The 27,453-nt window shown below is 51.0% G+C and overlaps 1 protein-coding gene across 2 annotated transcripts in view; it reads left to right on the top strand.

The window, feature by feature from the left end:
• SNX29 (sorting nexin 29) overlaps positions 1 to 27,453 on the top strand; it is a 600,629-nt gene that overhangs the window by 556,910 nt on the left and 16,266 nt on the right. The window lies entirely within an intron of this gene.

The following is a 27,453-nucleotide window of genomic DNA, read 5'->3' as shown; positions in this document are numbered from 1 at the left end:
ATATCCAAGGGGAATTTGCTGTATGACTCAGGGAACTCAAAACCAGGGCTCTGTAACAACCTGGTGGGGTGGGGTGGGGTGGGGAGGGAGGCCATATACGTATACCTATGGCTGGTTCATGTTGATGTTTGGCAGAAACCAACACAATACTGTAAAGCAATTATACTTCAATTAAAAATAAATACAATGTAAAAGCAACAACAATAAAAAAGAACATATGCATGAAAAAAAAGAGGGAGCTTGGGTCCCATCTCAGCAGGCAATGTAGGGCAGTAACCAAGAGCATGGGCCTGGGAGCCAGATCGGGTTCCAGCCTGGACCCTATCCCTGGCCACCCGTCAGACCTTGAACAAGTTACTTCACCTCTCTGAGTCTCAGATTCCTTGTCTGTAAAGTGCAGTTAATAGTAGCACAATGCTTGTTTGGTTGTAGTGCTGCTTACATCTGGAACACTGTGTGCTGCTGCTGCTGCTGCTGCTAAGTCGCTTCAGTCGTGTCCGACTCTGTGTGACCCCATGGACCGCAGCCCACCAGGCTCCTCCGTCCATGGGGTTTTCCAGGCAAGAGCACTGGAGTGGGGTGCCAGCGCCTTCTCCGAGAGCACTGTGTAGGCCGTGGTAAATGTGCTATATGCTTTTGCCATCTTCCCTGCTGCTGCTGCAATTATTATTATCCGGAGCATGGACATGGTGTCAGAGCATGGAAGAGCATGGACCACCTCCTCTGTTGTTTGATAGATGTGTAAATCTGGGGTGAGTCACTTAACTCATTATTGACCAGGGGAGTTTTGCAGAGATTAACTCCTGTGGCTGGTGATTTGTTATGTAAGTGGATATTGAAACAGTCCAGTCGATAACATTCAGGTAACGAAAGACATATTAATATGTCTCTGGTCAATGATGTGTTAACCTCTCCGGGCCTCAGTTACCTCCTTTATAAAACGGGCTCAGTTGTAGTTCCTTCCTCTTGCTAAGGGAGGTTGAGTGAGACCAATGCACTAAAAGTCCCTGCTGTTCAGTCAGCACAGGGCTGTGCTCCGGAAGACAAGGGTGCAAGGGTATGTTGTGCAAGAACATTGAATTTTGTCAGATACTTTCCTGCATCAATTGAGATGATCCATTTTTCACCTTATTTGTGTGCTGTTACAGTGATCAGCTTTGGTATGTTGAGCCATCCTTGCATTCCAGGAATAAGTCTTACTTGGTCATAGTAGATAATCCTTTTAATAAGCTTCTGAATTTGGTTTGCTAGTGTTTTATTGAGAGTTTTTGCATTAATATTCTCCAGGGATTTGAGTCTGTACTTTTTCTACAGTGTCTTTGTCTGGCTTTGCGTCAGGGCAATACTGGCCTCATAGAATGAGTTACGAAGTGTTGCCTCCCTCTTCTGTTTTTTGAAAAAGTTTAAAAAGTACTGGCATTCATTCTTTAAATATTTGGCAGAATTCACCAGCAAGGCGATCAGGTCCAGGCCTTTCCTTTGACAGGAAATTTTTGATTACCGATTCATTTTCCTTACTAAGCAATGCATCTATTTGGATTTCCTGTTTCTGTCATATGTTCAGTCTTGATAGGATTTTTGTTTCTAAGAATTTGTCCATTTCAGTTATGGTATCCAATTTGTTGGCATGCAGTTGTTCACAGCACTCTTACAATCCTTTTTATTTCTGCAGAATCAGTAATGAGGTCCACATTTTTATCCCTGATTTTAATAATTTGAGTCATTCCTCTTTTTTCTTAGTCCATCAAGACAAAGATTTGTCCATTTGTTGATCTTTACAAAGAACCAATTTTTGGTTTTATTAATTTCCTCTATTAAATTTCCTCTGTATTCTCTGTTCTCATCCTTATTTTCTTCTCCCTGTTAACTTTGGGTTTGCTTTGCTCTGTTTCCAGTTCCCAAAGTCATAAAATAAGAGTTCTGATTTCACATCTTCCTAGTTGTTGTTGTTTTTTTAATACAGTCATTTATAGCTAGAAATTTCCACCTTAGCAATGTTTTCCCTGCATCCATAGGTTTTGGTATATTGAGATTTTGCTTTCATTCCTGTTGAAGTATTTTCTAATTTCACTTGTGATTTTTTCTCTTTGATCCAGTTGTTGTTTAAGAGTGTGTTTAATTTGGTTCCAGTTTTCCTTCTGTTACTGATTTCTAACTTCATCCTCTTGTGATTGGAGAAGATAGTCCATATAAAATTGATCTTTAAAAAATCTATTGAGCCTTGGTTTGTGGCCTAATGTGTGATCTATCCTGGGTAATGTCCCTTGTGGCTTTGAGAAGCGTGTGTGTACACCTGTTATCTCTAATTGGTTTATTGTGTTATGTCTCCTTTTTTCTTATCTTCCCTCTGGTGCTTCTGTCCACTGTTGAGAGTTGGAGTATTGAAATCTCCATCTGTCTGTTTCTATTTCTCCATTTGAGCCTATCAATATTTGCTTCATGTATTTTGCTCCATTATTGGGGCGGGGGGGGAGCAGTGTTTATAATCATTATTGCTTCTTGCTGTATTGAACCTTTTGTTAATCTCTAATGTCCTTCTCACCTTTTTGATTTAATTCATTTTGTCAGATTTCCATGCAGCCATATCAAGGGTGCAGGGGTGGGAAGGAGACTCGCAGTCACCCTGCCTTGAGATTAAGTCCTTTATTTAAAGCTACTTATTGAGCCTCCTCTGTGTCTCCCAGGCCCCATTCTGGGCTTTAGGAAGACACCACCAGCAGTCTGTCCTCAGGGGCTTCGTGTCAGCCTGGAGGCTCAGCTGGAGGTCAGGATGCCCAGTCAGTGGAGGGGTCTGACTCATCTTTACATTGTTGGGGGTGGGTGTTATGGGGGTGGCCCCTTGGCACTGCCACCGTTAGAGCGACTGTGACCCCGTTACCCAGGGAAGGGTTCCAGTTATGTCTGTGGGTGCCACACGGGAGCCTCGGCTGGTCTGGGATTGGAGAGGTGTTTGTTGCATGAGGAGGATGACTGGGAGTCAGCCAACCAAAGAGGGTGGGGGGAAGAAAGGAGGGAGGCGTGGAGCTGGAGGGTGGGGGCCATGGGCCAGGGCGGGCAGGTGGTAGTGACGAAGTCAGGGTCTAAGCCAGGGCTTCAGGGGTCATGGTGAGGCCTCTAGATTCCAGCCTGAGGCCCAGGAGCAGCCTTTGAAAACCAGCTCTCTCCCCTTCACTGGGCACGTGGGCTCTCTGGGTGGCTTCCTCATCAGACTCTGGGCCCCAGCTCTGCAGGCTTCTGTGGCCAGGGAGGGACCATCGTTGGCGCAGCCAGCGGGGTCGGGCAGATACCAGGTCTGGGCTTTCTCCGCTTCACGCGGCTGCCTCGGCTGGTTTTCAGAATCCATACTACCTGGCCCTGGCAGGACACCCCAAGCCTTCAATGAGTCGCAGTCTTTTCACAACAGTAACACGAAAGATCACTGATCACAAATCACCACGGCAGACATAATCAGCATAAACAAGTTTGAAATATTGCGAGGCAGGGGCAGGCGCCCCCGCCCCGCCCCACTGCCATCTGTGTCTGCAGGGCTGCGTGGAGGCAGCGGGACGGGCGTGACTACCTCTAGGCACGGGGGCCCCTTCTGAGAGAAGAAATACAGGCACACATCTTATTGAGCTTCGCAGGTTTTGATTTGTTTTGCTTTTCCCCACTCTTGAAGGTTTGTGGCAACCCCGCCTTAGGCAAGTCAGCCTCATTTTTCCAACAGCTTTTGCTCATTTCCTGTCTCTGTGGCATATTTTGGTAGTTCTCACCATATTTCAAACTTGTTTATGCTGATTATATCTGCCATGGTGATTTGTGATCAGTGATCTTTCGTGTTACTCTTACAAAAAGATTACGACTCACTGAAGGCTCAGATGGGGGTTAGCATTTTTCAGCAAGGAAGTGTTTTTTAATTAAGGTATGTACATTGTTTTAAGACCTAATGCTATTGCACACATAAATGGACTACAGTATTGTGTAAACATGAATTATTTACGGGCAACCACAACAATTGTGTGACTTGCTCCATTGCAATGCTCTCTTGCAGTGTCTGAAGCTGAACCTGAGGTATCCGGACTGAGTCTCAGTGCGGCTGCCTCAGAGCAGCCCAGATATGGGGGGATATTTATTTATTTATCCTGCACTTTAGTGGGGACTGTAGTTTGACTATCTGAATATCCAAAAACAAAAAACTGTAAAGAGTGGGGCAGCCCTGGGCTCATATCCCCAGTCTCTCTCTTAGCTACATGACCTCGGGCAATTTATGTTCTTCTCTGCACTCATATTTCTTCATCCATAAAATGGAGCCCGTAACTCAGACCTCACAGCATGGCAGAGGGGACTGACGCAGTGGTTATAAAACAATCAAGTATGTAGTCGGTGCTCTACGCCATCAAGTCAAAAGTAATTTCCCTTCTTCATTCTTTCTTCAACCCAAGAAGGATGATATGAGTCAAGTACAAATACTAACTTGATCAATTGGTAATTATAAACAATGATTCAGAACAAAGGGGGAAAAATCTTTTTATTTCTTAATATATGTAGAACCCCTGTGATTAAAGCTATTGTTTTGACTAGAAAACCAAGAAAACATGATGAGAAAATTACAGAGACATTTAAGCAGCTGCCTTCTACGCAGGTACATTTATTACGGGAGATTTTAAATATAAGCGATTAGGATTGCTTTCAAAATAGGTGCAAATAAAGAGATTAAAATTAGTCTAAACACTAAAAGGTACACTCAGTTCTCCCCAGGATCTGTCAGAGTTCCAGGAAGAAGCTCAGCTGCCTCAGCCTCAGCTGGGCTGGGGCGGGGGGTCGGCCTGAAGTCATGGTGGGCCTGGAGCAGCGAGAGTGGGAAGGAAGAGTCCTCCATGTATCTGTCCGTTTCATCCATCCCACCCAACAAATTCTTACTGTGTACCTACTGCGTGTACCTTTTCAGACTCAGATAGTTCAACAGTGAATAAAACGAAGTCCCTGCCCTTTGGACCGCAAATGAACGTGTATGTGTGTTGTTGCTGTTCAGTCGTCAAGTCATGTCCAACGCTTCACGACCCCGTGGGCTACAGCACACCAGGCTTCCCTATCCTTGACCATCTCGTGGAGTTTGCCCAAGTCCATGTCCTTTGAGTCGGTGATGCCATCCAATCATGTCATCCCCTTCTCCTTCTGCCTTCAGTCTTTCACAGCGTCAGGGTCTTTTCCAGTGAGTCAGCTCTTTGCATCAGGTGGCCAAAGTATTAGAGCTTCAGCTTCAGCATCAGTCCTTCCAGTGAATATTCAGGGTTGATTTCCTCTAAGATTAACTGGTTTGATCTCCTTGCTGTCCAAGGGACTCTCAAGAGTCTTCTCCAGCTCCACAGTTCAAAAACATCAATTCTTCAGCACTCAGCCTTCTTTATAATCCAGCTCTCACGTCCATACATGACTACTGGAAAGACCATAGCCTTGACTATATGGACCTTTGTCAACAAAGTGATGTCTTTGCTTTCTAACACACTGTCTAGGTTTGCCATAGCTTTCCTTCCAAGAAGCAGTCGTCTTCATGGCAAAAAGAAGGGGAAAAGGTGTGAGCAGGGACAGATTTCCTCCTCTTGGGCTCTAAAATCACTGAAGATGGTGACCACAGCCATGAAATTAGAAGATGGTTGCTTCTGGCAGGAAAGCTATGACAAATGTATATATGTCAGATGGTCATTACTCTGGAGAAATGACCACCCAGAAGACGTGTAGGGGAAGGGGCTTGCTGGGGTTGTGTTATGTGTGGTTGGAGAAGGCCACAAAGATAGTTCGACAGCATGGAGACCTGGGGGGCTGAGTCAGGAGGCAGAAACAGCAAGTGCAAAGGCCCTGAGGCAGCACCTGCTGGAAAAGCGCCAGGGAAGCCAGTGTAGTGGGAGCAGAGTGAGCAGGGGGAGAGCACCAGAGGTGAGGTCGTGGGGCAAGGAGGACAGTCAAAGGAGAACTCTGGCTGTGGACTTGGAGTGGAGTGGGAGCCATCCGAGGCTGTTGTGAATAATGACAGGACCAGAAAAGAAGCCATCAGGCCGGGCAAGGAATGATGTGATCACCAAGGCGAGAAGAGATAATAGCTGAGTGGGGCCGTGCTGTGAGCAGCAGTCAGATTCTGGATGTATCCTGAAAATAGAGCAGACAGGATTTGCCACTGGGTCAGTGTGGACAGGAGGGAAAGAGAGGAGTCAGGCTGGCCCCAGGGTGGCTGGGGTGAGGAACTAGCAGAAGAGAGTTGACATTTACGAAATGAAAGTGGCCAAGGGTGGTGGGGGAATCAAGAGGTGGCCCTGGACGTGGTATGTTTGCCATACCCGTCAAACATCCGGGTAGAGATGGGCACTGGAGTCTCGGAGCCTAGAGCCTAGGATGGAGGGCTGGGTGGGGGTTGGAATCTTAGGCGTCATCACATATGGGGCGGGAAATGCCACCGGCCTTGTTGCGGGAGGCAGGATGGAGCCCTGCCCACCCAGCTAGTAGAGGCTGGTAACTGAAAGGGCCCAGCCAAGAAGATGGAGGAGCCTGGGAGTTCTGAGAAGGATCCAACTGGAGACCAGAGGAGAATGAGCCCGAGGGCTGGGCTCTTTCCACTGGAGCCTCCTCTGACCTTTGTCCAGGAGGCTGGGATGTAGTGGGAAGACCCCCAGTGCCTGACATACAGTCACACATTTGCCAGCTGTGTGTGGGCTCCGTGGCAGTGACCCTCTGAGAGCCTCGCCCGTAACAGGGCACTAACATCCGTTTCTGTATTAATTCCCTGATCTTCCTGGTCCACACCCCAGAGTGTTGTTCCCCGTTTCACCATTCAGGTGCCCAGTCTTTGAGCCTTGAAAGTAACCAGTAGCTTTAGATGTTGCACAGAGCCTTTGGAGGGAAGTTGGGACGAGGTCAGCGAAGCCCTCAGCCAGGCTGGGCGGGGCTGATCCCACAAAGCTGCACACCTCGTCTTCTCTGTCACTTGCTCTGCCTCAGCCTGGAGTCTGCCTCATCTTTTTTTTTCTTTTTTCTTTTTCGTTGAGGTATAGTTGATTTATACTGTTGTGTTAATAGCTATACAGCAGTGATTCAGTAGTTACACACACACACACACACACACACACACACACACATTCTTTTTAAAAAATATCCTTCTCCACCATGGCTTATCATATGATACTGACTACATTCCCTGTGCTGTACAGCAGGACCTTGTCATTATCCATCCTATACATAGAAGCTTACGTCTGCTAATCCCGACCTCCCACTCCATCCCTCCCCCACCTCGCCTCCCCCTCGGTAGCCACCAGGCTGTTCTCTATGTCTGTAGGACTCTGTTTCTCTTTCACAGATTCGATATGTAAATGATATCATGTGGTATTTGTCTTTCTGACTTCCTTCACTTGGTATGATAATCTCTAGTTGCATCCATGTTGCTGCGGATGTCACTGTTTTCTTTTTATGGGTGAATAGTATTCCATGCCAGCAAATTTGGAAAACTCAGCAGTGGCCACTGGAAAAGGTCAGTTTTCATTCCAATCCCAAAGAAAGGCAATGCCAAAGAATGCTCAAACTACCCCACAATTGCACTCATCTCACATGCTAGTAAAGTAATGCTCAAAGTTCTCCAGGCCAGGCTTCAGCAATATGTGAACCGTGAACTTCATGATGTTCAAGCTGGTTTTAGAAAAGGCAGAGGAACCAGAGATCAAATTGCCAACATCTGCTGGATCATGGAAAAAGCAAGAGAGTTCCAGAAAAACATCTATTTCTGCTTTATTGACTATGCCAAAGCCTTTGACTGTGTGGATCACAATAAACGGTGGAAAATTCTGAAAGAGATGGGAATACCAGACCACCTGACCTGCCTCTTGAGAAACCTATATGCAGGTCAGGAAGCAACAGTTAGAACTGGACATGGAACAACAGACTGGTTCCAAATAGGAAAAGGAGTTCGTCAAGGCTGTATATTGTCACCCTGTTTATTTAACTTATATGCAGAGTACATCATGAGAAACGCTGGACTGGAAGAAACACAAGCTGGAATCAAGATTGCTGGGAGAAATATCAATAACCTCAGATATGCAGATGACACCACCCTTATGGCAGAAAGTAAAGAGGAACTAAAAAGCCTCTTGATGAAGGTGAAAGTGGAGAGTGAAAAAGTTGGCTTAAAGCTCAACATTCAGAAAATGAAGATCATGGCATCCGGTCCCATCACTTCATGGCAAATAGATGGGGAAACAGTGGGAACAGTGTCAAACTTTATTTTTCTGGGCTCCAAAATCACTGCAGATGGTGATTGCAGCCATGAAATTAAAAGACGCTTACTCCTTGGAAGGAAAGTTATGACCAACCTAGATAGCATATTGAAAAGCAGAGACATTACTTTGCCAACAAAGGTTCATCTAGTCAAGGCTATGATTTTTCCTGTGGTCATGTATGGATGTGAGAGTTGGACTGTGAAGAAAGCTGAGCGCCGAAGAATTGATGCTTTTGAACTGTGGTGTTGGAGAAGACTTTTGAGAGTCCCTTGGACTGCAAGGAGTTCCAACCAGTCCATTCTGAAGGAGATCAGTCCTGGGATTTCTTTGGAAGGAATGATGCTAAAGCTGAAGCTCCAGTACTTTGGCCACCTCATGCGAAGAGTTGACTCATTGGAAAAGACTCTGATGCTGGGAGGGATTGGGGGCAGGAGGAGAAGGGGACGACAGAGGATAAGATGGCTGGATGGCATCACTGACTCGATGGACGTGAGTCTTAGTGAATTCCAGGAGTTGGTGTTGGACAGGGAGGCCTGGCGTGCTGCGATTCATGGGGTCGCGAAGAGTCGGACACGACTGAGCGACTGATCCGATCTGATCTGATATATATTTATACACACACACACACACACACACACACCCCACATCTTCCTTATCTAGTCACCTGTCTTGTCGATGCACATTTAGGTTGCTTCCATGTCCTAGCTATTGTGAATAGTGTTGCTATGAACATAGGGGTGCATGTGTCTTTTGAAATGGTAGTTTTGTCTGGGCATTTGTCCATCATCTTCATTCTCTTCCGAGTAGAACCCTTGACTTGTGACAGAAGCAGTGCTGTCAACACAGGTCCACTCTCCTGGAGCCACATTCTGCCTCTTCAGCTGCTGAGCTAGTAAGGCCCCTTCTTGAACCTGGGACTGGCCAAGGGCGGTCTGATACCAGGCGAGGAGCCCAGGCAGGGGCAGGAAGAAGGTCCACTGGGCAGAGGAGGGGCTGGACTTGTCTTTAAATCGCTGGAGTAAAACACTCGATGTGAAGAGCCAACTCATTGGAAAAGACCCTGATGCTGGGAAGATTGAAGGCAGGAGGAGAGGGAGACAGATGGTGAGATGGTTGGATGGCATCACCAACTCAACGGACATGAATCTGAGCAAACTCCAGGAGATGGTGAAGGACAGGGAAGCCTGGCCTCCTGCGGTCCATGGGGTCACAGAGAGTCGGACGTGGCTTAGTGACTGAACAACAGCCACCACCCTCGATCCCTCACGTCCCCTCTCTGAGTCTCTGCCCCTCGCCTCTGAAGTGGGTGTATTGCAGTAAGCCCCCTAGTGTGATGGCTGTGGGGCCTCTAGGCCCCTTCCTGCCCAGCGCCCCACCTTAGTGGGTTTTCAGTGGATGAGCATTTGCCGTGTCTTCCTTGAGTCAGAAGAAGCACAGCCACGTACGGGCTGATTTAGCAGTCTGGCAGGCTCCCTGGGGGAAGTGGCTTCCATCCCAGTCATTTTGAATCAGAGCCCGGAATGTTCATCTGTTTGGGTCCAGCTGTGGGCCCCTGACACCGGCACCCTGGTGTGTGCCATCCCAGTCTGTCATCATGGTGATGCCCAGCATCTCTCTGGCTCAGCCCAGAGGTGGCATCAACTGCTTGTCGAGACCATGCTCGGGACAGCGGGTCCTAGTGGAACCGGGCCGGGTTTGGGAACGAAATGGGATCTGATTTTCGTGAAACAACAACGGTGGCGATAATAATTATCGGCAGCTTTCATTTGCGGAGCTTGTCTCTGGGACCGGGGGAGACACTTTCTATGCCTTTTCTAGTCTCATCCTCAACCCTGTCCCTTAGTTAGCATTGTTGCCATTTTACAGGTGAGCAAGCTGAGGCTCCATAGGTTAAATGACTGGCCTGAGGTTCCAGAGCAGACCCTGCTGGCTGCAGAGTCCAGGCCTTCCTGTTCCCTGCCACGACTTCCCCTCAGAAGGACACGAGGGCTGCTGTGTTGCCTCACAGCTGAGAGCAGGATCTGGTCTGCAGCCTATTCCAGCTGCTCGGGGTGGCAGAGAAGCCCTGACACAGAGAACGCTCCTCTCATGCCTGACCGAGAAAGTTCGCCTGTGTTAGGGCTCCAGTGCAGAAAGCGTGGGAGCTGCGCGTTGGTTTGCCCCTTTTCAGGTGAGAGCGGCCGTCAGCTGCCATGGCTCCTTCCCATGGGCTGGGCACGGGCTGGCTGCTCTGATAACCGTCTCATAGTTCTCACCACGGGTCCTCTCTGACCCTCAGTGTTCTCCTCTTTGCGTTCCCGCCAGGTCACTTCAGTCGTGCCCGACTCTGTGATCCCATGGACTGTAGCCCACCAGGCTCCTCTGTTCATGGGAGCAAGAATACTGGAGTGGGTTGCCATGCCCTCCTCCAGGGGATCTCCCCAACCCAGGGATTGAAACTCTGTCTCCTGTAGCTCCTGCCCCGCAGGTAAATTATTTACCGCTGAGCCCCCAGGAAGCCCGGTCCTCCTCTGTAAGACAGGCTTATTACTAGCCCTCCCTCAGAGGGACGCAGCTCTGGTAACAACTCATTTTAACTTCCCTGCGTCAGAGCCTGCGCCCAGCACCTTCCTTGTATTTACTCATTGACCCTCTTGACTTTGGGGCCATCAGGGTGCCAGCCTCAGCCTACAGAGGACGGCACAGCAGCGAGGCGACCCTCCCCGGCCCCACAGCCTCTCCTGAGGGCAGGGACCTAAGCCCGGGCCGTCCACCTCAGAGCCGCTCAGCTGCTCGGTTAAACCCGATGCTCTAAGAGCCCGGCGTGTTGCTGGGCAAACAGTAGGTGCTCAGTGTACGTGAGTTTTCTCCTCTTTAGTGAGTGCCCCGAAGGAATTCCTGCAGGCTCCCACAGGAGGGCTGGCCGGTCTGTCCACTGCCCAGGTTGAGCTCAGGGAGAATTGTTTCTCTAGAACTTTGGTCCCTCTGAGTCTTTTCAGAGCTTCCTCGAGGCCTTGGGCTGGGCCAGCCAGGCCGAAAGCCTCCCCGCCTGCCCCCGCAACCAAGTGGTGCCGGGAGTGGGGGCCCAGGGCGCGGGCAGCCTTCTGGCCAATGCGCTGGGCCTGCCTTCTCTGCAGAGGTTTCCTCTCCACTCCCTAACCCCACACCCTGCGCAGTGGGGCGGGCAGCCTCCCGGGAGGAGGGCCGCCCACGGGCAGGGCCTGCAGGGTGAGCATGGGGTCTCTCCCGCAGGACCAACGTGCCCACCCCCGTTGGTGGAGGCCCACCTCACACGGTGCCCAGCTCATGCCTGCAGGTGTCTGAGATGTGGGTGCATGCGGCAGTGAGTGCCTTCCTGTTGGGGAGGGCTGAGCCCCCTGGGGGCATGGTCTCTCCCGCAGGACCCATGTGCCCACCCCTGTTGGTGGAGGCCCGCCTCACACGGTGCCCAGCTCACGCCTGCAGGTGTCTGAGATGTGGGTACATACGGCAGTGAGTGCCTTCCTGTTGGGGAGGGCTGAGGCCTTCTTTCTCACAGAGGAGTGAGGCCGCATGAGGCTGGATGCCAGGTGAGATGTCCTCACCTGAAGCCAGTCCCCGAGCTGGATGCTCCCCTGCCTGCTGAGGCCCCGTCTCCCTTGAAAGAGGTTCTCACCTTGGTTTTCCTACTCCTAGCGCCTCTGGGAAGCTGGGCTCCCCCAAAGGAGGAGAGGAGAAAGGGGTGCAGAGGGTCCCCATTTGACACAGGTTTGGGGTGAAATCAAGGACACGCTTGGGAACTGGACACCCATCTAACCCTGGCTCTGCCAGCCCTCCAAGCCCAAAGGTTGGTCTTCAGGCCAGGCTGTCCTGGCAGGGAGCCCCGCCTTGGGCTAGGGACGGAGCAATGAGCCAGGCACCCTAGTGCCCGCTTTCCCAGAACTCAAGTGCAGTGAGAGGGTGGGTGTCAGGGGTCCCGAGGTCACCCCCAGATCCATTGAGCCACTGGGAAACCCAGAGACCCGGCATAGACTCACACTCTTGGCTCTGATTCATCCTGGTGAGTGGATACAGGGCAAGGTGAGCAAACAGGAAAGGTACGGGGCTGGAGTCCAGGGAGGTCCAGTTGCAGGCTTCCAAGATCCTCAGCCAGGGACTCACACCGGATGCACTGAACTCTCCCAAAATCAGACTGTGACATGTGAAATGTGGCCAAGCTGGGAAGCACTTCAGAGACTCCACAGCCAGTCTCTTTACTGGGGTGGAGGCTGACATACCAGGCAGCCCCGGGGATGGTTTAGGCCAGAGCTGGAGAGTACAGATCAGTGGTCAAACTGCCTTTAGTCCACTTGAAGCATCTCCAGGGGCTTCCCTGGTGGCTCAGCCTGCCAACGCAGGAGATGCAGGTTCAATCCCTGGGTCGGGAAGATCCCCTGGAGATGAAATGGCAACCCACTCCAGTGTTCTTGCCTGGAGAATCCCATGGACAGAGGGGCCTGGTGGGCTACAGTCTGTGGGGTTGCAAAAGAGTCAGATAAGCAACAACAGCATCACCAGATATTAACCCTGGGACCAGAACAAGGTCTCCCCCTAAGCCTTCACTGATTCATCCATAAAATGGACTGCATGCTGGTCAGCAGTTTCCATCCGGTGGGACGTCTGCTTCCTATAAAAACGACCTAGGAGTGTGTGTCAGGCCTTCGTATTTTTCAGGGAACTGGAGGTTCGGGGACTGTGTGGCTGGATTGCAGTCTACACTGTTGGCAGGCTCCCAGCCCTGGAGCTGTACTTCGTTTCCACATCTTCACATTTCCTAATCATTAAAAAAAAAAAAACTTGGCTGCACCAGGTCTTGGTTGTGGCACGTGGGCTCTTGAGTTGCAGCATCTGAACTCTTAATTGCTGCATGTGGGATCTAGATCCTTGATCAGGGATCGAACCTAGGAACCCTGCACTGGGAATGTGGAGTTTCAGCCACTGGACCACCAGGAAGTCCCCACATAACCCCATCCCTAACTCCTGAGCCTTTAGAGACATAGGGAGGCTTGGGAGACTAAAGCAAAAGCCTTTGACTTCAAAGGACAGGGACACAGGGTTTTATATGTGGTTCCAGTCCCCTCTTTTCTTTGATTCTCCTCAATGGACATGAGTTTGAGCTAACTCCAGAGTGAGATAGTGAAGGATGAGGGAGGCTTGGCATGCTGCAGTCCATGGGATCGCAAAGAGTCGGACACGACTAAGCAACTGAACAACAACAATTTTAAGGGGACCAGATTCAGGAAAAGAAAGGGAGTAAAGGTTTGGATAGAGAGAGTTAATCAGAAACTTGGCAGAGGAGCTCAGCAGGAACACCTTGGTCTTAGCTCAGTGAGACACATGTAGAACCTCAGGCCCCCAGAGCTCTAAGAGAATAAACACATCCGTGTTGTTGGAAGGGAGCGCATGTTAGGCAGCTTGTTAAAGCAGCTGTGGGACCCGAATACACCACTCTTTCCCCTCTGCCCTTGATTCTGCTCTCTGCCTTGCTGGGTCTCGTTCTGAATCCCCTGCCTTCCAAGGCTCAGTCCAGATGTCACCTTCTTTGTGACCAGCCCTTCCTGCTGCATCTGTGTGGCAGGTGAGGCACTTTTCTCTGACAGCACTGTCACCACCTGGCTTGTATGGGGACGCAGGGACAGTTGGTGACAGCCTGTGTATCCTCTGAGCCATGTGCCTTGAAGGTGAAGCCCTCTGGGAATCACCTCTGGCGCCTTCTATCGGCTCTCATTAAAGTAGGCTTGAATCACTCTTTTCTCCTTGAATATTCATTGGAAGGACTGATGCTAAAGCTGGAGTTCTAATACTTTGTTCACCTGATATGAAGAGCTGACTCATTGGAAAAGACCCTGATGCTGGGAAAGACTGAGGGCAGGAGAGGGAGCAACAGAGGATGAGATGGTTGGATAGCATCACCAACTCAATGGACATGGGTTTGAGAAAACTCTGGGAGATAGTGAAGGACAGGGAAGCCTGGTGTGCTGCAGTCCATGGGGTCGCAAAGAGTCCAGCGTGACTTAGCTACTGAACAACTATGTCCCCTTAAGCCCCATGAACTTGGCCAGCCAATGTGCTCTGCCCAGGCCGTCCGTGTGAGTCCTGTGCTCCAGCTAGAGCTGTGGGGGCCCTGGTCAGAGGGTGGACCTAATGCCATCCAGCTCTCTCTCGGTTCCTTGAGTCTCCAGCCAGGGTCCTGGGTGTGCGTTCTGCAGATGCCGGCACTCATCTAGGCAGCTGATGTTTTCCAGGGACGTGCAGTGGGCCAAGTGACCAGGGAAACCTCAGAAAATATGAGAGCTGAGTGCCCGCTGTCCTGGTGTTTTTGGTCTGCTGAGGGCAGCAAAGAAAACTGAACAGGTGATTCTAACTACAGGCCAAGGGGTCAGGGCAGAGTTCTCCAACAAAGGGACAGCTGGTCACATCAGGACATCTGGGCAGGAATTCCAACATGGACCAAGCATGGGGGTGGGGCGACAGGAACAGGTCATGGAATGTCTTGGAACTTAGTGTCATGATTACAGCCAGCTGCTCATTGTAGCATCTGAGTTTATGTTTAGTGATGTGGTTTCTTGAGGACACAGCAGATGGAAAATCCCGGGATCAAATTTTGACCTTATATTTAACAATTTTCATCCTCATCCTTGTATTGCTGTCTGTTCAGTGTCTACAAGTGAGGCCCCCTCACCAGGCCAGGCCCCTCACGATGCTGTGTTTTAGTGTCATTCTGGACTCTCCCATGCCTCCGGGAAGGGTTGGAGCAGGGTTCAGGCCTTGCCCTGGGACCCAGTCCTAAGCCTAGGCCTCTTCTGCCCCAAGCCTTCCATAGCCAGCCTCAGCACTCTCGACTTCTGCACATGTCTCTGAAAAGAAGACAGAGCACAGGACTTCCCTGGTGGTCCAGTGGTTAAGAATCCACCTTGTGATGCAGGGGACGTAGGTTCAATCCCTGGTCAGGGAACTAAGATGCCCCCATGCCGTGGAGCAACTGAGCCCAAGGGCCACAAATACTGAGCAAGCCCAGCATGACCAGAGGGAAAGATCCGTATGACCAGCTGAGACCCAATGTGGCCAAAAATAAGAGAAAACAGAGCTGCCTAAACCAGCTCAAAGCAGTCCCCACGCCTGGCATTTTGGTGTCCTGGATGCTATTCAGGGGCCACTGGAGACCCAAGCAAAATCTGTTCCAGCGTTTTCACTCAAAACGTGTCGGGTGATAAGCAGACGGCTCATTTCTGTTTGCCGTCAAGTGCTGGTAGAGGAGGAAGCCCTTTCCTGGTCCCTGCGTTTGGGGCCAGCCAGCCCTGCCTCCGTGATACCGTGCAGCCATTGATGGATAAGATCCAGCTGGGATCAGACAGCCAGAGAGTTTAGAACAGAACTCAGTAAACTGTGGCCCAAGAGCCAAGTCCCACCCACTGCCCGTTTTTATAAATAAAGATTTGTTAGGACACAGTCACTCCCATTTATTTATACGCTGTCTGTGGTGCTTGCATGCTTCATAGGCAAAGCTGAGTAGTTGCCAGAGACCAGAGGGCCTGGGAAGCCTGAAACGTTTACTGTCAACCCCACTGGAGAGGAAGTTGGCCAGGCTCTGATTGGCGCTGATCTATGTATGGTGCGTGCATGCGTGCTCAGTCGTGTCTGACTCTTTGTGACCCCACAGACTGTAGCACCCCAGGCTCCTCTGTCCTTGGGATTTCCCAGGCAAGAATACTGGAGTGGGTGCCATTTCCTTCTCCAGGAGATCTTCCCGATCCAGCGATCAAACCCGCGTCTCCTGCATTGGCAGGTGGATTCGTTATCCCTGCACCACCTGGGAAGTCCCTGATCTATGTACAGTGACAGAAAATCACCAGGATACATCAGTAAGAGGAGAAAGCAAGATGCAGCGCAGTGCCTACGTTTTCACTTTTAGAAATAGCAAAGAAAACATATGTACATTTTGTGTGTGAGTGTGTATGTATATACACACACCGGTACGTGCTTTATGTCCAGAATCTGGGATCTAATGCCTGAGGATCTGAGGTTGAGACGATGTAATAATAGAAATAAAGTGACAACAAATGTGATAAACTTGACCAGCCCCACCCCCACCCCCAGTCGGTGGAAGAGTTGTCTTCCGTGACACTGGCCCCTTGTGCCAAAAAGGTTGGGGACCGCTGCTGCCCTGTGTGATGGATAGCCCTGGAAAGATTAAAAGATCTTTAATTAAAAGATTAAAGATCTCTTCCACCCCACCGTGGAGGGTGGGGGTGGGGAGATTTGCTTGTTATGTTTCCTCTGCATATATACTTTTTCATTTTACACCACTTTCTATGTCCCTTATTCAAAACTTTCTATGTTCCTTGTTCAAAAACTGAAATGATTTTGTTTAAAAAGTACATTGAAGCCAAAGAGTTAATATAAAGAAGGTGGAGGAAGGAATATATTTTGCCTTATTTTCTTTAACCTTTTTAGGAAGACAGAGCTACTTCTCCTTTTTTTTTTTTAATGAAGTGAAGTGAAGCTGCTCAGTCATGTCCGACTCTTTGCTACCCTGTGGAGTATAGCCCACCAGGCTTCTCTGTCCATGGGATTTTCTAGGCAAGAATACTGGAGTGGGTTGCCATTTCCTTCTCCAGGGGATCTTCCCAACCCAGGGATCAAACCTAGGTCTCCCACATTGCAGGCAGATGCTTTAACCTCTGAGCCACCAGGGACCTCTCAATTCAAATGACATTTTCATAACAGACTCTGGGAAGAAGACTCTGTGAAAGAAACTCAGTATTGCCAGTTATACGGAAGTGGAAATAAATCTCCAGTTGACTCACAGAGGTAGAAAGGGTTAGGGCGCAGTGGGAAGTGATCTAAGTGTTTCTCCATCTCAGGACAAAGGATCTGTACTCCTAAGTGAGTGCATCCTGGTGGGGGAAGCAAATCTTCTTCATCTTCTGGTCATGAGGCCTGACCCGAATGATGAAACCAGGGTCCATAGCTGCTGGGAAAGTATCAGAAACCACTGGGACCCTCCATGAGTCTCTTCCACCAGCAAAACTCCATGCACTGTGCTCACATCTGCCCTCTTCCAAGGATGGTTCAAATCATTCCACCAGGAAGTTCTGACACTCTCCAGTGTTCCACCAGTTCGCCAACCCATCAGAAACCCGCCTTTGACCTCAGAGCAAAAGGGCATTGTTCTCTCTTTTAAAAAGTGTTTATTTGGCTGCACCGGGTCTTAGTTACGGCATATAGGATCTGTGGTTGTAGCATGTGAACTCTTAGTTGCTGTATATGGGATCTCGTTCCCTGACCAGGGATCAAACGTGGGCCCCCTGCACTGGGAGTTCAGAGTCTTAGCCACTGGACTAGCGGGGAAGTCCCTCTTCTCCCCTTAGCTGGTCTTCATGTTTGCGGCCCTCAGCCCTGGCACGGCACGCTTCTGGACAATACAGAGGCCCTGCCCCCTGCCGTGTGGCCCAGCTGGAGGGAGTGTGGCCTTGGCAGCAGGTAGTAGGACGGAGTATGGGGCTTCCCAGGTGGCACTAGTGGTAAAGAACCTGTCTCCCAAGGAGGAGCCATAGTGATGCGGGTTTGATCCTTGGGTGGGGAAGAACTCCTGGAGGAGGGCATGGCAACCCACTGCAGTATTCTTGCCTGGAGAATCCCATGGACTGAGGAACCTGGTGGGCTACAGTCCAGAGGATTGCAAAGAGCAGACACAACTGAGTGACGAAGCACAGTGGCCTTGGCAGCAGGCTGTAGGAGCATGGGATTTATTCAGAGTGCAGTGGACAGCCTTTGAAGGGCTATAATCAGGGGAGTGAGCTACTGTCAGCCTTCTGTCTTAAGAAGTTGCTAAACCTAGTTAGAGGTGACCATTCTGACACCATTAGCCGTCCCTCATCAGAACCACCCTGTCACGCAGGCTGGGCCTAGGGGTGCAGGCTGGGGTGGTCATGGACACCTGGCTCCCAGCTCTGGGATCCTTCTGGGGGTTTTTGAATCCTTAGTCAGTGCCCGACCGCAGTTCTTCCTAGGGGCAGTGCCGGAGGACGGGGACTGTACGAGACCACTGTTGCCTGGAGCTGCCCACCCAGGCTGTGCACGAGGGCAAAGTCGAGAGTGGGGCAACATGGATGGAAATGCGCCAGGGCTGGAATCTGAGCGACAGGGCAGGCGGAGAAGATGGTCCGGTCTTCCCGGAGCTTGCTGGGGGGTCAGAAATTGAACAGGTTACCAGCAGATCTGATCAGTAAAAACTCATTTTGCCACACTCCTGCTAGTTGAGGCTGCCCCGGTTTCCCTCGGCTCTGGGGGGTCTCGGCCTGTCCCAGCTGGTGTGCACGCCGTCCCCGGGCGGGAGAGTGGACCCTGGTGAAGCTGGGGGTCTCCAGGCAGCAGCTCAGGGCTTTTTCGTGGACTATTGTGTTTTTTAATTGTGTTTTTCATTAAATGAGTGATGTGTTTTAATTGAAAGGGTTTAAATAACGTGAATATACAGAACAAGCACAAATAGGCCCTTCACCACCGTCCTTCAGGGCTTCCCTGGTTCCTCAGTGGTAAAGAACCCGCCTGCCAATGCAGGAGACACAGGTTTGACCCCTGGGTCGGGAAGATCCCCTGGAGGAGGGCATGGCAACCCACTGCAGTATTCTTGCCTGGAGAATCCCATGGACTGAGGAACCCGGTGGGCTACAGTCCAGAGGATTGCAAAGAGCAGACACAACTGAGTGACGAAGCACAGTGGCCTTGGCAGCAGGCTGTAGGGAGCATGGGATTTATTCAGAGTGCAGTGGACAGCCTTTGAAGGGCTATAATCAGGGGAGTGAGCTACTATCAGCCTTCTGTCTTAAGAAGTTGCTAAACCTAGTTAGAGGTGACCATTCTGACACCATTAGCCGTCCCTCATCAGAACCACCCTGTCATGCAGGCTGGGCCTAGAGGTGCAGGCTGGGGTGGTCATGGACACCTGGCTCCCAGCTCTGGGATCCTTCTGGGGGTTTTTGAATCCTTAGTCAGTGCCCGACCGCAGTTCTTCCTAGGGGCAGTGCCGGAGGACGGGGACTGTACGAGACCACTGTTGCCTGGAGCTGCCCACCCAGGCTGTGCACGAGGGCAAAGTCGAGAGTGGGGCAACATGGATGGAAATGCGCCAGGGCTGGAATCTGAGCGACAGGGCAGGCGGAGAAGATGGTCCGGTCTTCCCGGAGCTTGCTGGGGGGTCAGAAATTGAACAGGTTACCAGCAGATCTGATCAGTAAAAACTCATTTTGCCACGCTCCTGCTAGTCGAGGCTGCCCCGGTTTCCCTCGGCTCTGGGGGGTCTTGGCCTGTCCCAGCTGGTGTGCACGCCGTCCCCGGGTGGGAGAGTGGACCCTGGTGAAGCTGGGGGTCTCCAGGCAGCAGCTCAGGGCTTTTTCGTGGACTATTGTGTTTTTTAATTGTGTTTTTCATTAAATGAGTGATGTGTTTTAATTGAAAGGGTTTAAATAACGTGAATATACAGAACAAGCACAAATAGGCCCTTCACCACCGTCCTTCAGGGCTTCCCTGGTTCCTCAGTGGTAAAGAACCCGCCTGCCAATGCAGGAGACACAGGTTTGACCCCTGGGTCGGGAAGATCCCCTGGAGGAGGGCATGGCAACCCACTGCAGTATTCTTGCCTGGAGAATCCCATGGACAGAGGAGCCTGGTGGGCTACAGTCCCTGGGGTCACAAAGAGAGTCGGACGCCACTGAGAGTGCGTGCGCACGCCCCCGGCCTCTGGTCTCTGCGTTAGATGCATATTTGTGTGCACATGCATTTTGAGGTTTCATTTTTTTCATAAAAACAGCATCCTGCCCTGTCTTGTTCTGTAACCTGTTGTCACGTGATCGTACCGTGGAGATGTTTTCTTTTCGGAGCGCGTTGCATCCTTTGAGAGGGCAGCGCTGCTGTTTACACAGGTGCCATCGTGCATTTGATGTGTCTCCTGCCTCCAGGCAGGGTGTTTCCACGCTTCCTCGTTAGAAACCACACTGCCTTGAACGTCCTTACACCCAGTGCCTCTGTAGGAGTGGCCCTTAGACGTGGCATTCCTGAGTCAGAGGGTTTGCACAAGTATGTATTTGTGTGTGTAAACATGCACACGTGTGAACTCACAGCCCCCTCAGCTTTCCTAAAAACTTCCACTGGTCTGTACATTTGTGACCACAACCCCCCCGACTTCTCAGTATCTATATCAAAGCTTGCTAAGGGCCATCTTTCACCTTGTGCCAGGACGACTAATGAGGATGACTCTCTGGACACGCTGGTCCCCCAGCAGAACTCATTCATTCTCCCATTGGTCATTGAGCACTCCTGTGTCATTCTGTCTCTGCATGCTGGGTTCAGCCAGATTCCAGACCCTCATTGACATAACACACCACGCAAGTCTGGAGTAGGGGGCGGGGGAGGGCGTGGCGGCAGGGAAGGTGGCCCTGAGAACATCCCAGAAGAGGAAAGACCTGGAGGAGGAGGGAGAGAGCCAGGCCAAGAGCCCCCCTTGCTGTGGGAGTGAAGAGACAAAGTAACTGCAAAGGCCCTGGGTGCCCAGCTCTGCTGAGGAGCCCCGAAGCGGGGATGGAGTGGGGAAGGGGACTGCCTAGTCAGCGATGGCCTGGGAGAGCGTCGTGTCCACGGAAGGCGGAAGACTGGCAAGTTTGGAGCAAAAGAGCGCTGTGATTGGGCTTGTTTTATCTGCTGGATCGCTCACACCAGAGGAGAGTAGCAGCAGGCAGAACATGGGAGGGAGGGGTTGGTGGTTCAGGCGAGAGGCGATGGCACCTGGCCCGTGAGGATACCTCCCCAAGAGCAGGGGCTCTGTCTGCAACGGGGTACCTAGTAGGGCTTCAACCAATAGCAGAATTACTGAAAAACCTAAAAACCTGTTGCTTTTCTGCTGTCCAGCGCTCACAGTATCCTCTCCCTGTGCGCCGCTGGGCTGCAGCCTCTTTCTGGTTGGTTCGCAGGAGCCCCGCACACACTCTGGACATTTCATTCCCCACCTCCTCCCAGTCCGCCTGTCGTTTGAGTCACAGCTCTGTCTTTACATATTTCTGCATATGACATTAGGTCTGTTCACACCAACTTGTATCCCAGCCCAGTATTCTCTCTGCAGCCATCCTGTTATAACCACTGTAGCTTCTGCCTCAAGGGACAGACCTGGGTGATGCTTTGGAGGCTGTTTTTTTTCTTATTCCAACTCTCATAAAAGTGATACCACCTCTTCTGCTTTCTATGAGAGATGTGAACACAGGTTATTACTTGTCTTTTCAAATTGAACCACAGAGCCATTAAATAACTTTTTCACAGTCACACAGCTGGTACATTACAGAGTCAGGTATCAACCCAGGGCTTTCCGATTCCGAGGCCCAGGTTCTTATGGAACACGCTGCTGCCTCCTCTGGGCGAGGACAAAGCACTGTCTGACCCAGAGGACAAGTCTGGTGGGGATGAGCTTGGCGTGTACAGGCCGCTTTGACATTGCCCAAAAGGTTAAGTGGCCCAGGCACAGTGCTAGCATTGGGATTAGGGTGGTAAAGATGCCGCTTCAGAGAGTGACGGCTGCTGTAAAGAGACCAAAACAGAGTAACTGGCAGTGACCTGAGTGAGACTCGGAGGAGGACTTCCGAGCCATCCAGGGTCCCAGTGCAGCTGCAGGAGGTAAGGACGAGATGTAAGGATTTGACTGAGTGCAGAGGGAAGCCATGGAGGAGGGCAAATGGCGGGTGACTTTGAGTTGCAGAGGAATCAAGAGGAAGCAGGGAGAGCACATGGGAATCTGTCCTAACAGTCCAGACAAGAGGTGGCGGTGGCCGGACCTATGATGTTAGAGCAGAGTGGACTGTTGAGCGTGTATCTACAGGTGGAACCCAATGGGCCCATGCTTGGATCGGGTCAGGAATATAAGGGAGAGGGAGAAGCCAAGGTGGTGTGTTAGGTTCTGGTTTGTGCGATGAATAGGGTGGGGGAACTGCAGCAGTTACTAAAGTGAGGGCCGGAGAAGGAGCAGAAGTTTGATGGGGAAAATCACAACATGCATTTGGGCCACGTTCAGGACAGGAATGCCTATCGAACATCCATGTGGAAATGCCAAAAATTCCAGTGGGTCCATTGACTCTGGAGCATAAAGGCAGTAAGGCTAACATGTAAGTCTGGGAATCTCTGGCATTTAGACACGTGTGATCCCCTAGGTCTCCATGAAATATCACATAGGCGCTGTTGACAGAGACGAGGAGAGAACCCAGGCCCAGGATGCTTGGAGGGGTTGGCCTTAAGTAGGAGCAGGGCCGTGTGATCCTATGTCAGGGAGGAGAGGAGCCAGAGCACCCCGTTTCTGGGTGAACTGCCAGGCAGGGTGGGTCGGGGATGGTCTGGGAAGAGGGAAAAAATGAAAGTCACTTCTGTGGGTGGGGCCCAGTGGGGTTAGCCACGAACTGAAAATACAGCCAGTAGCCCCATCCTGGGCTTTTGTTCCCGCAAAAGGATTTTGTTCTACTGCTTGGCTTAACTAGTGTGGGGTTTGGTCGGGCTTTGTGATGGGGAAGAGCAGCCATGAGGGGATGGGCAGTGATTACCATGGAGATGTGATGCGGGCTGATGTGTGAGAAGGGGACTGAGATGGGGTCAGTGGCGGGATTCAGAGAGGGAGCTTCATGAAAGACTGAGAGAGGGGTCCTAAAGGGCAAGAGCAAAACTCATCTAGCCCCTTTTCCCAAGAGCCTCTAGGGGTAAGATCCCCAACCTAGGACATGACGTATACAGACCTTTTGAGATGTCAGTTGAGTCAGATCAGGAGCCCCAGAACCCCGACTCTGGGTAACACCCCGCTCTGGATAAAAGGAGCTGTAACTGCAGAGGCTCCCAGCCAGGCACCTGGTGCAGCCCCGTCAGCCTCAGGGCCACCTGTAGCAATCAGAATCTCATCCGTTGTGGTTTGTTCTGTGAAGGGATGAAAGCTGGCACGTCCGGGCTCATAGGTAGACAGTGCAGTGTGTGGGTGGACTTGCGTGATCTTCCTGTAAACTAGGCCAAATGCATCTTTACATTTTTAATAGCACAGTTTATCCCAGGGACATGCCTGACCCCCATCCACCTGTCACTTTCTTTACCCACCCCCCTACACCCCCACCCAAGCTCAGCCACTCCCCAGAGTCCGGTTTCCAAGCACAAATGAAACCCATTCTCACTCCCCCATCCGATTGGTCAACAGAGCCTTAGGGATGCGGTCTCTTCAGCACCTCGGGAGCGTCATCCCAACCCTGCTGCTTTGCCTTGCCCCGTCTCGGCTCTTTCCAGGATCCTCCTCCCAGGGCAGGGTTGCACCAGCCCCAAAACAGGGTTCCCTGTCTCTGGGGCTCATCTCTGTCCCATGGCTCCCAGCTCCATCAGGAGATCTTTAGAGGCTGTGCCTTCAAAGTAGGTTCCACCCCTCCTGCAGCCCCCCCGGCAGCCCCCACGATCCTCTGCCCCACGAGGCAGCCCCTGCCAGTCCTGCCCTCGCCACCAGAGCCCACATTGATGGAGAGCATCCCCTGGGTTGTCCTGTTTAACCCCACAGCCCCATTTGTGAATGGCAACCGTAGATTAAGAGCCTTTGCCTAGAACAAGACCAAGAAATTTCTTAAAATAGGTGACTATAGAGAAGATGCAGAGATGGGGGTGGTTGGAGCATGAAAAGGCTCACTCGAGGAAGGTAAATTCACAAACTGTAGAGTCTTCCCAGAGCCTTGGAGACTTCTTACCCCCGATCCCCCGCAAACATCGCCCTGCCACCTGCCACCCAGCCCAGAGGCTGAGAACACGGGCCTGGACTTCTGTCCTGCTCTGTGACATAGGACTCACGTGACATCACACAAGTCCCTCCAGCTCAGGAAGCCACCCTCCATGGCCGCTTCTTGAGTTTTCACATGTGAAACGAGACCTTCCCTCCCAGGGTTGGTGGGAGGGAGAGCTTCGTAGAGTAACACTGCTGAGCCCTGCGCCTGCCACACAGCAAGCCCGCTGTGAGCGGACCTGGTAGAATTACACATTGTCACTGTCACCAGTCTTTTCCAGGACACATCACCGACATCTGTGGCATTCTGTGAGCAGGATGCCTTGATTTAAAAGGATGTCAGATTTTAAAGCTGGTCTCTCTAGGAAGTAACCATTTTTTATATTGAAAGGTCCCACTATGAGAAATGCATTTGACGGTGGCCTGGAGAACCCAGACTTGCACCAACAGCTGTCGTCCACGGAGGGCAGGGTTTCAGGCTGTCTCTGCTCCTTTTCATGCCTGTGCGTGCTGGTTCCATTTCTCCCCTACAGTGAGCCTGGGTCGCTCCTCTTTAACTTCTCTACACCCTCCTGCTCCCCGCCTGCCGTCTTTTAAAATCTGGCTGTGCCGGGTCTCAATTGCCACATGTGGGCTCTAGTTCCCTGACCAGGGAGGGAACCCAGGCCTCCTGCATTGGGAGCATGGACGGAGTCTTAGCCATTGGATCACCGTGTGAGTGTCCCCTCCTCCTTCTTCCCTTTTTTAACCTGTGTGTGTGTGTAACCCCCGGGCCAGAACTCAGAGTAGAAAAGCCGAAAGTTGAAATGTTAGAAATATATCAACAGAGAGCAGCAATCCCATCAGAGCACTACTGAAATCACGCAAGAAAGATCCTGAGACTACAGTACGGGATTTGCTGAAATGGGGTGTGCGGTCCCCCAGTGATAGATGTGCCCTCCCCAATTCAAGTTGTTCCCAAAGATCAGACCATCAGTGCTAAAGGCACAGCCACTTGGATGGCAGCTCCCAGCAAATGGAGTATTGACCGGCCCTCGAAAGCCACTTCCTAAGTGAAATGAACAGCAAATCTCTCCTTGAAATCACTTTCACTGATGAGTGGTTGAGACCACTGGATCAATTTCACCTCTGAGCTGGGAACGGGAACACCATGCCAATGTGCCCCCAGAGGCTTATTAAAAGAAATAGTCCTCCCCTCTCCAGGGCTCCTGGCAGGGGCCACTTTCACAAGGTTGGTCTCCCTCGGTGCCTTGATGGTGGCCAGCACTGGAGAGTGAGTTTCCGAACAAATGCCGAACACATCTCAGGAACGGGAGAGCAGGCAGGATGAAGGGGCTCCTGGGCTCAGCTCTGGTCCCCCATACCTGCAGGAGAGGAGAGGAAGAGGGTACCCTGGGGATGTCTGGGCTGTCTCCATGGGCAGCCATCAGACCTCAGGAGGCTGTTTGTCCACCGCCTTCCAGCTGAAGACCCAGTTCTAGCTGAGCTGAGTGCCACATGTAAGGTGTCAGCCCTGGGGAAGCCACATCCCCAGAAAGGTCCCTAACCCCGCGACAGGGGGTCTCTGCAGCTCAGGACAGCCGGCACCTTGCGGGCCTGGGGAAGGAAGCCATGGCACCATTGCCTTCCTGGTCTCCTGCCCGCTGGTTGGAACTGAGCCTCCAGGACGAACCCTTCACGGCCCCGGAAATGGCTCCAGCAGCCCCACAGGGTTGACAGGGCTCGGTGATGACTGGGCTCAGTTCCCTCCGAGAGAGAGTGAGCCACACTGGAGGCTGGCCAAAGCCGAGTTGAGAAGCAGGTGAAGAGAGGGGACATTTACTAAGCATCCTCTCTGCAAGCTAGCCATCCAAGTACAGAGTGCGTCCCTCAGCTGTCAACAGCCTTCCAGAGAAGATCCTGTAATACTCGTCTTCTTTTCTGCTTTTTAACATGTGCCATTTTAAAAACAGCCTTACTAAAATAGAGTTCACACACAATTCACCTATTTAAAATGTACACAAGTCAGTCGTCTGTAGGGACTTCCCTGGTAGTCCAGTGGTTAAGAATCTGCTCTGCAATGCAGGGGACGCAGTTCAGTCCTTGGTCAGGAAACTAAAATCCCACATCCGTGGGGCAACCGAGCCTGTGTCACAACTACTGAGCCCGTGCACCCCAACTGGAGAGTCTGTGCACTGCGGTGAAAGATCCCACATAACACAACCAAGACCCCACTGACTGTAACTAGGGCCCCATGGAGCCAAATAATGAAATTTTTTTGAATCAGATTTTAGTATATTCACACATATACACAGCCATCGCCACCGTTGTTTTTAGTGCATTTTTATCGCTTGGAAGAGAAAGCCCACACCTTGCTTGCTCCTGGAAATTACACACATTTACTTTGTCTCTCGAGATTACCCTGTTTTACCGTATAGAAACAGAATCATCATGTGGATTTTTGCATCTGGCGTCTTCACCGAGCACCGCTGCAAGGCTCATCCACGCAGTAGCACATGGAGAGGGCAGGGTTTCTCTCTCCTCTCTCGGGGTTTCTCACCTTTGTTGTCGTTCAGTCACTAAGTCGTGTCCAGCTCTTTGTGACCCCATAGACTGCAGCACACCAGGCCTCCCTGTCCATCACCAGCTCCCAGCGCTTGCTCAAACTCATGTCCATCGAGTCAGTAATACCATCCAACCATCTCGTCCTCTGTCGTCCCCTTCTCCTCCTGCCCACAATCTTTCCCAGCATCAGGGTCTTTTCTAATGAGCCAGCTCTTCACATCAGGTGGCCAAAGTATTGGAGCTTCAGCTTCAGCAGCAGTCCTTCCAGTGGACATTCAGGGTTGATTTCCTTTAGGACTGGCTGGTTTGATCTCCTTGTCTGAATCAAACCGACATAAGATGGAAGAACAGGGGAAGCTCATCCAGGTTTGTAGAAGGGTCGTGTGACATGGGAGCCTTAGTAAGGAAGTGAAGACCCAAAGAAATGGCCTGGCCAAACCTACCTGCTGTTTCTTGAGCTGATTTTATATTTTGTGAACAGGAAGGATCAATTGTGAAAAAGTAACTAAACTGTGTGAGTAGGGCCAAGGAAGACAGTAATTTTAACAAGACCTATTTGTACAGAATTCGCTCCATCTCAGCTTCTCATCCTCAACAGTGAGAGCGTGACTTTCCTTCTGGTGTGGTGAGGACGTCTTTCACTTGGGAATTCTGTCTGCTGCTTTAATGAAAAATGGGAAGGTCAGAGTGTTTGCTTGCATTCACTTCCTTTCAAGTGCCTTTAACCCCAAAACAGTCAGTATGCAGAGCGGCCTTTTGGTGTGTGGTATATTCTGCCACCTTCAGCCGTATCAATGATTCATGCCTCCTGTGGCTGAGTAAAATTCCATTGAGTGGAAAAACCACGTTCTGTTCATCCATTCCACCGATACACATTTGCATTATTTCTAAGTTCTGGCTGTT

Source organism: Bos indicus x Bos taurus, chromosome 25, assembly GCF_003369695.1.
Source record: "Bos indicus x Bos taurus breed Angus x Brahman F1 hybrid chromosome 25, Bos_hybrid_MaternalHap_v2.0, whole genome shotgun sequence".
Classification (NCBI taxonomy): domain Eukaryota; kingdom Metazoa; phylum Chordata; class Mammalia; order Artiodactyla; family Bovidae; genus Bos; species Bos indicus x Bos taurus.
This window is presented reverse-complemented; position numbering and strand designations above follow the sequence as displayed.